Source organism: Xenopus laevis, chromosome 8L, assembly GCF_017654675.1.
Source record: "Xenopus laevis strain J_2021 chromosome 8L, Xenopus_laevis_v10.1, whole genome shotgun sequence".
Lineage (NCBI taxonomy): Eukaryota > Metazoa > Chordata > Amphibia > Anura > Pipidae > Xenopus > Xenopus laevis.
The window spans coordinates 53,082,598-53,097,381 of NC_054385.1; the positions used below are offsets into that span (position 1 = coordinate 53,082,598).

The 14,784-nt window shown below is 38.4% G+C and overlaps 1 protein-coding gene across 4 annotated transcripts in view; it reads right to left on the bottom strand.

Moving 5' to 3' along the window:
• LOC108698445 (protocadherin-11 X-linked) overlaps positions 1 to 14,769 on the bottom strand; it is an 826,544-nt gene extending 811,775 nt beyond the window's left edge. For 3 of the 4 annotated variants that reach the window (XM_041572768.1, XM_041572769.1, XM_041572767.1), the window contains exon 1: positions 13,819 to 14,769. The gene's annotated coding sequence lies outside the window, so the exon portion shown is untranslated. The remainder of the gene's footprint in view (positions 1 to 13,818) is intronic. The other variant, XM_018229934.2, reaches the window with a different exon arrangement.
• Between the last annotated feature and the right edge of the window lie 15 nt (positions 14,770 to 14,784).

Consider the following 14,784-nt stretch of genomic DNA (forward strand, 5'->3'; position numbering starts at 1 on the left):
ATTATATAGGAACTGTATATGTTTTAACTTGAACACTGTTTTAACTTGAACACTGGGTCTGCATTATAGAACTACACTTCAGAGAGTAAATTCGTATTGACTGTTATTCTTACATAGGTTCATTCTACAGCAATATTTTGGCTTACATTTAGTAGAATAAATAACTTAGTAGGCTCTTAAAATATGGACATGTTAATCTACTAGCATGAGTGAAATCTGGCCTAAAAGCAATAGAAAAACGTCATTAACTGAGTCCCAACTAAATGGCTATGTCACTCAAGATAGTATAGGATAAATGTCTGCAGCACTAAGTGAATATGCTTGACTCATTAACATGGTGTCTCCTAGTGGCGAGACACACTGGAGAGGAAGCTTTCTGTGCTTTTAACCTTTTGATAATAGCAGGCTTTTAGTTTCCAAGCCTGTCAATCTGCTTCCCATTTCAAGGCAGGGAATTTTCATTATTAAAATCTGCATGACCATATTAATTCCGCATTCAGCTGTATTAGATGTAACATTAATAAAGATTGCATGTGATCACTAATATCTGGCTTCTGCATCACGTTGGATAATCTATCATTGCGAGAAGCCATTGCAATGTGTTAGTTTATAGGTACAACATCAAGTGCATCCTATCTTGAACAGTTATATCTTTATTTCACTACTGTATATAATATTTTTAAAAAAGTACTTTGTGGAAACATTCAATCTTTTGAGATTTGAACACAGACATAAATACGCACATTATTAACAGCAAACTAAGCTGTAACATTTTATTTTGTGTTCAGTATTTATTCTTGAATTGACTTTTGGGAAATTCTTAGTTCATGAGCAAACTTAAAGGGTTATTATTACTTAATCCTGTAATCTAGCACTCTCAATTGAATCTGGTGTCAGTTCACAACCTTGGCTGACTAGCTACAACTCTTTCTGGCTTCTTAAAAGGCGAAGAGTGACGTGCCAGTACAAAACGATAATTCATTAAAACCTTTTATAACTTTACCAACTGTAAATACAAAAAAACATAGAAAAAAACGTAGATGCATTCGAAGAGAGCAACATATCTACTATCTTACATGGCAAAGTAGACAACATACTGCATGTCTTGATAAACCCTTACAAAAATAAGTGTATTGTGCTGCCAAATAGGAGCAATAATTTGATACACATAATTTGCACTTGATATTCCAAGCACCATGTCACTCGTATCTAATGCTTTGTTAGGATGCCTCCTCTCTGCTTCCCTTATCTACTGTCACTGCCGCCTGCTGGTGTGCTACATACAGTACATTTGCTTTTCTGACTATTTGATAATAGCAACCTTTGTTTTATAGATCTTTTCTTAGACCATTCTTTAGTTAGTTATCAACTCTATTTTATCCACCTGCTTTCAGTCTTAGATCTTACACTTTAGATGGGGAAACAATTAGCATGTATCTGATTATCCACCTGACCCCTTTGGTTATATGTTTCTTTTTTCATGCAGTTTTTATCAAATACATTCATTTTGTTTAATATTGTTTACAGACATCAATACATTACTCTATTATCAAATCTATAAAGTAGTTTATATAATGTTGCTGCATTGCCTAGATTGGAAATCAATCTCATTAAGTCAGAGGCACTTAATACTTAATATTAATCTTTTCAAAGACACCATGTAACTTAATTAATCTAATTAATGCTTGATTTTCAGTGGCAAACTTCCAGCCGATCATACACATTAATATAGGCCACCGATTGTTTCTTCCACATGTAACTCGGCTCCCTTATTTAGTAACATATTAAGTACATTAAGTAATTCTGAAGAGAGTTTCATAATGAATAATCAGCTTATATTAAGGGCTTTTCAAAAGGATGACTTTATAGGGCAACAATGAGAAATCGTAACATGCAGCTGTTATGAGAAATATAATCTTACTAAAGTGGGTGAGATACTAACAGATGGAAAGGAAAGACTTATCTACAAGAAAGAATGTAGAGTGCAATGTCTGTATCTGCTTGGGGCACCATAGCCTGCAAGGTAAATATATTGTATTTTCCCTCCTAAAACAGATGAGAGAAGGAACAATAATTGTTATACACCTGGACATATCAAGTTCCTTATTTACACTATAAAGTGTTTATCTTGCATAGTTTTGTAAATGTACAAGTTTGATTTAAGCGAACATATACAATGTTTCTACATACGGTTTATACTTATACAATTAACTTAGGTTGCTTCAAAACTTTGGCATAGCAACCTAGGACCATGGACTGGCATTTCTGGTCATGTAGCAAATTAAGATCAGGCACAATTGGTTTTCTCTTTGACCATAAATAGAAACACTGTCAAGCCTGGTATTGTCCTGTACTAATTGGAAATAGTCCCTTTAATAATATGCATATGTATCACATATGTTTGAGGTACAATACACCTTTTATCAAGCATATGCCCCATTTTTTAAATGATTGTAAATTACTTTTGCATATAGACTTATTAAACAGCATGCAGCATCAGACACACGCAAGTTTACCATGTAAATAAAAAGATTTAGCAGTTCAGCTACCTGTCGTTACACATCCTGATGTGTTGCCAGCAAAGTGTTTTTCCTGTAGCATAAAATGGAAGGTGAGAATGTTGAATCTGCAGCACTTGGCAGTCAGATTCTTATAAGTCAGTACTGTAGGTTGTACTGTTTGTGGCCGGTAATTGGTTAATATTCTTTGTATAATTTTTTTTTCAATGATTTCAATATAAATTTGCCACCTGGTGTTCATAAATAGCTAGTACTTTTCCACTGAACTTTGCAGAGTTATGAATGCAGCCCAAATATCTTACCATAGAAAGCAGTTCCCATTCAGATACATTCAAATAGGAGAAGACAAATACTATCTTGTTTATAGACTTCAGCTGCAATTGCCCCACTAAGCTGTGTTCTTTTGCAGGTTATGAGTAGTGATGGGCGAACAAATTCGCCAGGCGTGAATTTCTGCTTTTTGGCACTGGTGAATAAAGCACGCCAGTTAAAAATTTTGGGCGTGCATCGGAAAGGTTGCTCGCGTCAAAATTGCTGCACATCAACATTATTTGAATGGCCATTAACCTTAATGCTGGCATCAAAAAATGATGTGAGCGTCAGAAAAAAAAATTATTTTGCAATTTTTTTCGCCATTTTGCGAATTTCACAGGTTATTTGCAAATTTTTGGGCGAAACGGGACAAATTTGCCCATCACTAAAAAGGAGTGTACACAACAAATTGTGGAACCCATTTTTTTACGGACACATTCAATGTAGTATTGGCTTGGATCAGAGAACAGAAAAAGTGGGTACAAAAGATCACTTTTGGGAATACAACACACTGGCCCAAAGGAAACCAGGCTTCTTCATTATCCCTCTCTCATCATGTGTTTCTCCTCATTCTGTCTTCATGAAGCAGTTGGGTGTCAGATAATCATTGACAATTACTTCCAATATATCTTATAGGGGGGGTTTCCTTTCCTAGCAGATGTATTAGAGCTCATTCAAATAACTGATTCCAGTACAAACAAAATCTAACAAAATAACTGCCCTTTGCACAAATTCTGCATGTCGAGAGACATGCTGTCTGGAGATTTTAATAGAGTGAGCTCTAATACATCTTTTAAGAAAAAGGAACCTCCCTATAAGATATATTGGTATTAGCTGTCAATGATTATCTGACACCCAACTCCTGTATGAAGACAGAATGAAGAGAAACAGATGCTGAGAGAGGAATAGTGAAGATTTGATTTCAGAAACGATGCAGAATATTTAATTTATTGTATTTAGAACGTTTTTATTTCGGTATGCTGAAGCTTATATTAAATTTTCATTTCTGCGATAGTTCCCCTTTAAGATTGTTTGTGCTTTTCGGCATGAGCAATCTGTGTGCGTTTCTTAATTTACGCTGGGTTTCAGTTCGAAAAGCCTCGGCAATTACCAGAATTTTTAGGATGTCGAAGTCAATTAGTACATCATATGTATATTAGTACATATGATATATATATATATATAAGACGGCTCCAGCGGTCGAGCCGAAACGTTGAATAAAAGGTTTTCTATTTTTGTATAAAGACCTGTTGGTGCAGTTTTTCTCTCTTGCCTATGACTATTGACACATGTAACCAGCACACAGGCATTGCTTTTTTTTCGGTTATCCGTGTGCACTGTACTCAAATTTGCTATATATATATATATATATATATATATATATATATATATATATATATATATATATATATATATATATATATATATATATATATATTTATATATATATATATATATATATATATATATATGTGTATATATATATATATATATATATATATAGATAGATAGATAGATATATAGCAACATCTCCCAAATACATTATATATTGCACAGAACACAAGCACAGGTTTAGTGGCCTGCCCAAGTGTGTGTGATAATGGCAGCTCTCTCTAAACTGATAGCTTATTTCATTGGAGAATCTGTCGACAACTGCTCCTGCCAGACTGGCTTGATATTTTCCATTAATGGAAAGCTTGTTTTCTTTTTAAGGTAGCTCATTTATTTACTCCTAGAAAAAGATATGTGACCAGCAACAGACAGATATAAGATCTTTCATAATAACTTAATGGGCAATATTTATCAAGACAATACCATAGCAATCCTAGGGCAAAGTGATTGCTCCTTATCAACAGAGAACATTCAATTGATTTTTGCTCAATGCTTTACAATGATAAATATGAAACAATCAATTTGGCAAAGAATTGCTCCAGGCAATTTTATCATGATAAATATAGCCATAAGCGTTACTATCCAGAAAAAAAAAAAACAATCACTTTTTTTAAAGCATTTATAGAACAGCAATGCATTTACCAATCTAGTAATGTTGACATCAAAGAGTGTGAAGCACAATACATTGCAAGAACAATAGGCAACGATCTTCCATAGGAGCAAGTTTAATTGTTCTACCATCATCGGGTTAATATAATAAAGCATATCGTTTGTAAGCTTTGCCAATTCAATTCACAGTTGATCATAAGAATCCATCGATCTGAACTGTACATATATTTTAATCCTTTTATCTGTTCTGTAACAGCCCTGACATTGATATTTTATTGACTGCATTTTATTAAATCTTGCATGGCCAATGTATTTTAAAAGCTGAAAACAAGTTCACAGTACTAAAAGGCTCACGATACCAAGCCAATCATACAGGGCTTTCAAAGGGAACCCATGCTCTCACAGTGCTATTCATAGTTAAATGCCTTCTCTATCTAGCTTTATTGACTGCACACCAGAGAGATGTTAGCAACTTAATGTATCCCCACAGAACATACCAACTAGTGCAACGTGAGAGTAGCTGTATTGGTTATTAGCTTCAAATAGTCTATTGCCATGGAACAGTTTTATGTGTGGTGTGTTCTGGGTAAAGCTTTAACATCCTTTATCTCGTGCTTTCCAGGGTTGTTTGATTTTGTCATTCCACATGTTTCCATATACAGTATGTGCTACAGATATTAACGAGTAACCTAGAAATGTCTATTCTATGGCACGAACCATCAGGTCTTTGGCGGCCATTTCTGTAGAACTTATGATCACTGGTAGGCAAGTGGACAAACAGGACAAATGTTTTAATACATTTTCCACTGGACAAGTTGTACAAATTTAGCAAATAATCTTCTTACAAGAGGCTTTTTGGTCTTAGATCAAGGAATCATTTAAGAAGACTGGCATGCTGTGTGAATTTGTATAGTCAGTCCAGTGGTGAGTGACCACCAGGACTTGCACCCAATTTTAGCACTTAGGAAAGGTTAAAACTAAGTAAGTCTTATTAGAAAGGTCCACCTAAATATACCAGTAAACCCTCAACATAGTGCCGCTGTCAAAAGAAACACTGCATTTATTTCCTTGTATTTTGTACACATGGGCATCTGTTTTAGACTTCCTGCCTTCATCTTAAACCTCCTTGCCCTGGGCGTGAGCATGCTCTGTTTGCTCCTCTTCCCCCATTCACTTCTCTGCTGTAATATGAGTCCAGAGCTATAAGTGAGCAGGGAGAGACTCAGGCACAATGTGATGTCACACCAAGCTAATACTGCAGCCGCTATCCTAAACAAACAGAGAGCTTCTAGAGCTTTTTACTCAGGTATGGTAAAACATTCTACAGAATAAATATAGCATTCTAGATTGCACTATTGCAGCTAATCTATTGGCAATAAAATGCCTCCGTAGCTTTCCTTCTCCTTTAAGGACTAGAACTGACTTTGAGAATTTTTTTCTAATATGTCTACCATAGAGGCAAGAGGATTCTCTACCATAAATGTTATGTCATCCTGCTTAGGCAACATAAGGAAAATACTGTAGAATTAAATCAAGTATTAAAAGAGTTTGACTTCTTGAGGCTAGCTAAAATATTTTGTGTCTTGAACAACTACCATATGAACCAAGATCATGGTATACGGAGCAAAAGAGATTACCACTAGAGGATTGCTTTAGGTAAGTCATTGGAGACAAGAGAAACGTTGTAGTAAATAGTGTCTTGATTAAAGCATCCTTTATGATGCAAGGCAACAACTCTCAGAACATCTTAACCCCTGAGAATATGTTGGCAGTTTTAGCCCAGCTACAACTCTGTTATAGAAGGTTTATGTCCACATTCAAATATACAACCACAGACATTTTCTAGAATGTGTGTGTTGAAAACGATGGATGGTTCTCAGTGGTCCCAATTATTTAATTAACATAGCTAATTGTATTCTCTTTATCTTATTGCCTCCTCTCATAACTACAATATTATCCTCTACTTAATTTTTCACTCCCATTATTCTCCATCTGAGCTATTGTAAAGAAACCATTACCTGTTCACTGCTGCCCTCTGCTTCTTGTTCAAGCAAAAACGTTATCATTGCTGCCAATGCCAAATCAGCCACACATAACTTGGTTTTCCTTGGATTTATTCCACGGTTGTTTAATCTTTGCCGGCTCAAATAAAAAGAACAAACGGCAATCCTCGTGAGGGATGAAGTGACAGAGGCAAAAAAAAAAAAAAGCACTAGATCTATCTTACTATAAAAGTGAAAATTTTCTGCTTCGTTTACAGCAATAAATGCAGCCTGTGATAGTTATTTTGTATCTCATCTCGGTTGACTCATGGTTCTTCTGTTTGATACACCCACTAATTGTGGACTCGTACCCACAACATCTAATTTGTTTCTTTGGTATAACACTACCTTCTGCTGTGCTTAGTCAAATGCAGTTCTGCTGTAATATGCCAACCACCTGTCTAGCGCTATAGAATTGATAGATTCTTATATAATGGCTTTTCTGTTCCCTGAGGGCAGGCAACATGAGCGACTAGGTCACCTGGTGTTGCTTTCTCTATATTTTCTTTATCTGTTAAGCATACCAGTTGGCAAGCTCTGTTGCTGACAAAGGCTCAGAGCTATGAAATACAAAGCTAGGCATAGTAGCAATTTTCATTGCCAACTAGCATTTGATGCTTGGGATATACCACTTGCAGCCCCCAATAAGTGCCTCAACTGATGCTTATCTGGTTGCTGTAAGGTGAATGCACAAGGCGCATATGGAGACTTTCCTATCTAACCCTTGCATTTTACCTGTATAATGAAAGCTCTGGCAAGTAAGGCCCCTTGATAAGATATTTCAGTGCAATGTTTTTTTTATTTTTAGCAAGCAACCCCTACCCTCCAAATGGCTTCAACTTTAATGATGTTTTGTCAAGTTTTTTTTTGGTGACCATTTGCCACTTCAATTATATCAATTTACTGTTTTCCTGGGACCACATACAGGAAAAGGTCACAACATGTGAAGATGGTGCAAAGAAATTTGCAAGCACTGGTTTATCCAGCACAATTAACGCCTGGAATATAGGTCACGCAATCACTTTATCTATGGCCTATTAGACTCTAGTAAATTCTGTGCAGCTCGGCATCTCTCTCTTTTATTCAGGGTTAGGATATTGACGACTCGAGGACACACACGGCATGTCACTTTTATTCATTGTAACTTTTGCTGACACTTAATTTAACAGTAACTCCTACTTATTAAAGCTTTGCCCTGCTATTTATCAGCTTGCTCACTGTAAATTTTCAGTGCAGATGCATTTTGCTCCTGACAAAATTGATTTAATATGACAAAGGGAGCCTGAACTGTGATGCGTTTGCTCTGTTTTATAACTGGGAAGGAACAGGAACTATGACATGAAATATACAGTTTGGGAGTGCCGCTTCCTAAAGCATTCAGTGAACAGATAATTCTTATAAGGAACTCTAAATACAATCACAGAATCACAGAAACTCTTTATTTAGAGTCAAAATTAGAGGTAAAAACACTTTGGCCTTTTGGATATCTCTCTCATGTTTAACCTTTTCAGTAATAAAAGTTGTGTGTATAAGCGTATGTGGTTAAATCGGTTCTAAAGAGGCCAGTCCAAATGTCTAAAATTCAGGTTCCATAACTGCAGTTTTGGATCCCCTCTGGAGGCACAATGCAGCAGATGGAGGGGGTCCAGCACAATTAACAGTTAGGGTTACACCTTGCAAATGCTTTTTTTTATCTTCATGTGATTGCGGGGTGTGATTGAATGTCGCACTGCAAAGAGAACCAAGGTGTTTAAAGCTCTCAGTATTAACTTAGTGTATATTAATATTTCCTACACTGGGTCTTTTGCAAGTCTGTATGAGGATAATTATAATACTGTAGTAATATTATAGCAGCCATGAATTTATAAGTAGAGGAGGAAATGTTCCACTTCTACACGAAGCAAAGCTGATTCTGAAGCAGAGCCGTTCATGCAAGCAACTGCTGTATGGGAAGGTAAAATCATATGGAAAGTATCTCCTTTAAAAATTGCACAGTGAATAACATACTGAGCAGACATTCATTTCTCTGGGCTCATGAGGACAGGTCAGACTCTGTAACATCTAACTGACAGAAGGGAATATTTAGTTGTTTTCTCAGAGTGGCTGACTATTGTAGGGGAAAGAATCAGTGTGTATTAAAAAAAATAAAATTATAAAAGTGAATAGTTACCCAGACTGTTGCAGGGTCATCTTTGGGTGATGAAAACAACGGTTCTTTATTTTCTATTAAAAGTATTGAAGTGCTGATTATTGTTCTGTTTCAAGGACTGAATATTCTGTCAACAGTTACTATAACTGCAATATGACTCTTGTTAAATAACAGTTACAGGCAAGCACGGGCAATTAGAAGCAAAATGTTCATCACATTATACATAATTCATGTAACGCAGCAATGCCCTTTTTCCCTATTTTATCAATATTATCCAGAATAAATGTTCATTGTCATTCATTTATTGTCGTTTGTCACACGTCATACAGACTTTTACACTGACTGCTGAAACAGACGCTCCAGCAGAAGTTAGGACTTGTAGACAGAATTATTTAAAAAGTCATCTGCAGAGTCTGCTTAAAAGCCTTGGTGATACTACAAAAAGTCTTAATCAGCATCCCACCAATGGCGGGTGAGCGAAATGATGATGCTATGATATGATGCTATAAGATGCTGCTCACTCAGACAGCATAGTGGACGCAGAGGAAATAAGCAGTTGATATGGTACAGATGCTACAGCTGAGCATCAACATATATTCTGCATACAAAACAATAAACCAGGAAGGCTATGAAATGATACCATGACTGTTCAGTCAACTGTATGGGATCTGGTGTTGAGATACAAATGAAAAGTTGCTGTGGCTTTTATATATTCCATTAACAGAGCACAATGACATTTCATATTCAGAGCTCCGAAACGATAAGACCATCCACACTGTAGGGCCATCAAAGAGAAGTGGGTCTAGAATCGAGCATCCATATTGACATCTGCCGATAGCTCTGCACTTTTCCATCAGTTAACAGTGTTGCATATGTGTCGGATAATTGCTCATTAAGCTGCTTAATGATAAAACATAGAAAGGCAACATCCCTGAGGCTTACCCTGAGCACATACAGGCTCACAGATACACACCTTGCCACTCCAAGGATCATACCACTTAATACGAAAAACAACCCTTAACAGCTCAACTGCAATCCATGCGCGTTTTATTAATTATTTGATCTTTCTATAGGTGGTCCTTTCCAGTAGCAAATGAAGCCCGATATAATTTACGGCCGAGTTGTACATGGTGGCTACGTCAAATGCTCAGAAATTAAACACTGCTGGAAATAAAATAAAATAAAAAAACAACACAAACTTTTGCGATGGAGACACCAAAGGTGTTTTTTTTTTTTCCTAGATCAGAAAATCTGAAAACTTTTCTCCTCAAGCAATTTATAACTTGGGAGTTGAGCTGGCCACCTTTAGCAGCAGACAGAATCTCATAAATCTGGTCAGAAAACAGCAAGATAGAAGGATACAATTTTAATAAATCTCAGAATAAAGGAACATATCAGACCTGCCAACAGACTGTACATTTAGATAAGATGACACCATTTGTTTGGTTTTTTTTTACATTTGTGAACAAAAAACCTCGGGATGGACGCCAAAGTTGACAATATCTTCTTTTGTAGCTTCTCCAAGTGAAAAATAATTTGCAAAACAAATACTCACTACCCTCTGCTAAGAATCCAGATGCATGCTAATTAAGTGATGGCATAATGGCCTATCAATAAATGTCAGCTCTTGCTGCTATTTTATCAACTGTAATATTTCCCGTCTTGTGACCCACGACTGACAGACAGCAAAAGTGTATATCTATGTTTGGATTATCTTCACATCTGTACACACAAATCCAAGAAATAAGAGGGGGGAGGAGAAAAAAAAAACTACTTTTCCACCAGATTATAATAAAGGCTTTAAAAATCTGTAGCATCATGAACAACAGAAATGCTACATACAGATTTGTGCTAAAGACGGCAAATGCAACCACTGTAAGATGCAGTCTGAGAATTTATACCCTGCTAATCCGGCTCTTATTCGCTGCATAACACATTAGAGACAATTACAAGGGCAGTTTAAATCCTTGAACAGAGAAGCTTTTGAAGGCGCAAAAAGCAAGCAGCAGCTTTTATGGCTTCTGGCAAGTTATTCTGTTAATTCTACACCTTTAGCTGAAAAAAAAAGTCTTGTTGTTCAGGCTGCTCAGTGCTTTCTTAAATAACACAAATATTCAATATTGGAAAAGCGCATTTATAGCTCAGTATCTAGCCTAAGGAAAGCAGTTCTGGATTACAGAACCGAATATGTATCTGCTCTCAGTTTCTCTAAACAACTCACAGAGAGACGAGTTACAAATTGGACTTGCCCCAGTGATTACAACACCTACATACATATATGTATAAAGAGAGAATAGCATACTCTATGAGCAACACACAGAAGACCTTTAGGGGAAAGCTTTTCAACAGAATGCACTAGGTCTTCTCAGTGAACTTCTTTATAATCTATGCTCTATGTAGAATACAAATTCACGACTAGACCACAGGTTCACATCTTTGATCTCACCTATTGCAGAAGCTGAAAACCAATTTCACTGAAAAGACTGTACAACATTGCATATAAATTACCTTTCAGCAATGGGATGTCTTTCTCAAGACGACGCTGAAATAGGCTGGTTTGGTGAAGATAGTCAGCCAAGGAAATCTCCAGTGGAGCAGATACTGTATAGTGACTTCAGATAAAAGGCGCATTGGACCTTTCTACATGTCCCCTGCTCTTCGGTCACTTTCCAAATGGAACATAAAAAGTGTATGTATTCTGACTCTAGCCCAACATTCCACCAGTCAGGTAACTTACTTCAACTGGTGCCTATGGGCTATGCTTTCAAAGGGACTGCAAAATGAATCTCCGAACTGATTCTTAGGAGATGTATGTGTGATTCTTAACCTGCATAAGAAAGGACTCTCAAAGTCAAAATTATCCCTAATATTAACGCTTTGCCCAGCTGTCATAATAAATGTTAAAAGGAGAGATGTCCGTACCTCTACAGTACAAATTATAACTGATACTGGGAGAAAAAAATTGGAATACCACTAAAAGTAACATCACTTGGGAACCCTCTTATTACAGCGTAGTGGTTGGAGGCCACCGTATAGTTATATTTCAGCTTAAGCATTGGATACCTTGGTGAAATGAATACTGCATAGAGAGAATGATGTACACCTTGCAAGTGGGAAGATCGATGTGTGTGGCAATTCAGTGCCATTTCGAGCTGCAATCCATTTGTTTTATCGTTCCACTGCACTATGAAAGATATATATACACCTCTGTCTGATTCCGTTAGCCATAGAAATTTAAAGCCTCACTAAAGCCCGACGCAGGGTTCTGGTCTGCATGATACAAGTGGCTGGGGCAAACGTTTTATTCTTAGATTGATTCCACCAGGACACTACTTGTGCGTTGCATATATACAGAGCACAGACATTAATCAATATCACCCTGCAGAGGAAAAGAAGTCAACTTAAATGTATCAGGTTTTAAAGAGGGTGTTGTATCTGATAATGCATTGTATATTAATCTATGTTTAAATCTGATCTATTCATGGCTGTCAGTTCACAGATTAAAGATATATTGATGTCCGGGGTTAATTTTCTCAGCACACATTTGTTGCTTACTGTGAATGAAGACTTTTTTTTTTTCCCCCTCAGCGGTTCACCACCAATATACAGATGATTAAAGCAGTGCTGATGCCTGAGATTAATCTCAGGTAGAATGCATCCATGTAGCTACCCAGCAAGTGTTGTGCCTACTGAAACGCTGCTTTCCTGCAATAGGCTTGGCTTGTTAAATGAAGAACATTGCCATAAACGTGCTCATAAATATTCACCTAATTCTGATCCTCTCTGCTATACTCCAGGAGTGATCCTACACTCTAATGCCAGAGCTTCCTATCACTACCTACTGGTTTTTAATATGGCTCAGCCGCTTACTCTACTGTACCATACAGGGGTATCTGTATTAATACAAATATACAAGGGGTAAAAGCAGCTGGGGGCGATCTATGCAGTTTTCCTACTGTAAGCTTGGACTGCAGAAAACCTACAGCATCAGGTCACTTCATTCCCTATATCACTACCAGTTGCCTTACTGTGTGAGCCGTTTGCTTTTTCATTTTCGACCTACGGCACCAGCCAACAGAAGGGGGTGTGAGGGTCTCTGCTAGAGTCCTTTGCAGCTCTCTCTCCCACACTCTCTCTCTCTCCCAAGCAGTCAATAATGCAGCCAAGTGATCCTGCTTGGTCGATCTTCAACTGCAGCCCATCTCTGCAATCCTACTCATCATTCCCCCCCATCACGATCGGAGCACGACTTTATGTTTCACTGCTAACCAACGCTCCTACGGTATGGCTACATGTATTAAAAAGCCTCAGCTACAAAGCCCAGGCAGTGAGAAGTTGAAATGGAAAAAAAAAAAAAAAAAAAGCACGCCTCAATTTATTATCTTGTGCAGGTGCAAATAAATAATAATGCTCACGCTACAGGCTGTTAATAATAAAACAAGCTCTTTAAGGCTATGCTATAGACTGAGCTGAAGAGGATGACAAATGTCTTCATAGAAAGGATTTAAATGCTTTGGGGGGGTGGCATCCCTTTAAAGCCTACACAACACCTGCAGCAACTGCACCTTCCATCAGCAAAAACATATATGTGGAGCTGGGCAAGCCCTGAATCAAAGTCTCTTCAATAGCAGCAACTTGCATTTGCATCTGAAGGCACTTTGTAACAATGAGCACTTTCATCTGACTTGCCTGGATGGCGCATGGAATTCTAATTGAGTCATCAGTCAGTGGAAATGTACACTAGGGCTGCCTCTAGCCTGGGCACTGGGTGCTGTCTGTACCATTCAGTCCTTACCTTCAGCTCCTGGGTGCCACAGACTGGTGTTCGGCTCTACAGCAGCTCATCAGCATCATCTACAGTATGGATGGCCGTCCCAGAGATTGCAAATGGAAGCATTGAAAGCACAATCCTGGATGCCAAATCTGCTGTCTTCCTACCATGCAAAGTCCACAGCTGGATCCCGGTTTGTACACACTGGATGGAAGATGTATCCAAAGTTCTGGAGGAGTCGCTAGCGGACGCAGGACGCTAATTCCACGCCGCAGAGCAGGTGTCAAAGTCTAATAAGAAGTTTGTCTGTCAGCCTTCAGAGAGACATCTATCCTTTGGTGAGTGAGAGGAGGGGAGAAGAATTGGCTGCGATGCTCTTGCGCTGATCAGAAGACCCAAGAGGCAGATCCTTGACGGCTGTGTGCCCAGGTCAGTGTGATGGGCTGAGCGGAGCTCCTATAGACAAGCGCTGAGCAGCTACAACCCTGCTGTCTGAACTCAGCTGTGCTCCTGCCAGCAGCATCCCACTCTCCCTCCCTGACATCAGCGCGGGGCGGGGCTTCGCATGCAAATCAGCGAGTCTCAATCTTAAAGGTGTCCAAGCTACAGGCTCGCTAGTTCATTCTCGGTTGCAGGGAGCCAGGGCTGCAGCAGCTCCGGACACCTGCGGCTGCGTGACGGCACTTTACTCGCTTGTACTCGGCGCTGAGCAGGGAGTCTGCAGAATCCCTTGCTTGTGAATGGGGAATAAGCTAGAACTGTGTGTGTTTATGGCTGAAAGTCAGCGGGGAAATAAAATAGCGTGTGTAAGTAACAGTGTGTTTGCGCGTGTGGCTATTCTCTGACTGCCGGGGGATGCTGGGAGTCGCAGTGCAACAGTAGCCGGAGGACAGGAGTCAGGCTGCGAGGAATGCGCGAGGTACGGGCGCTGAGAGGCGAGAGAGTGTTGGAGCCGGGCTGCTTCCCGCACATTCCCTCAGGAGAGGAGCT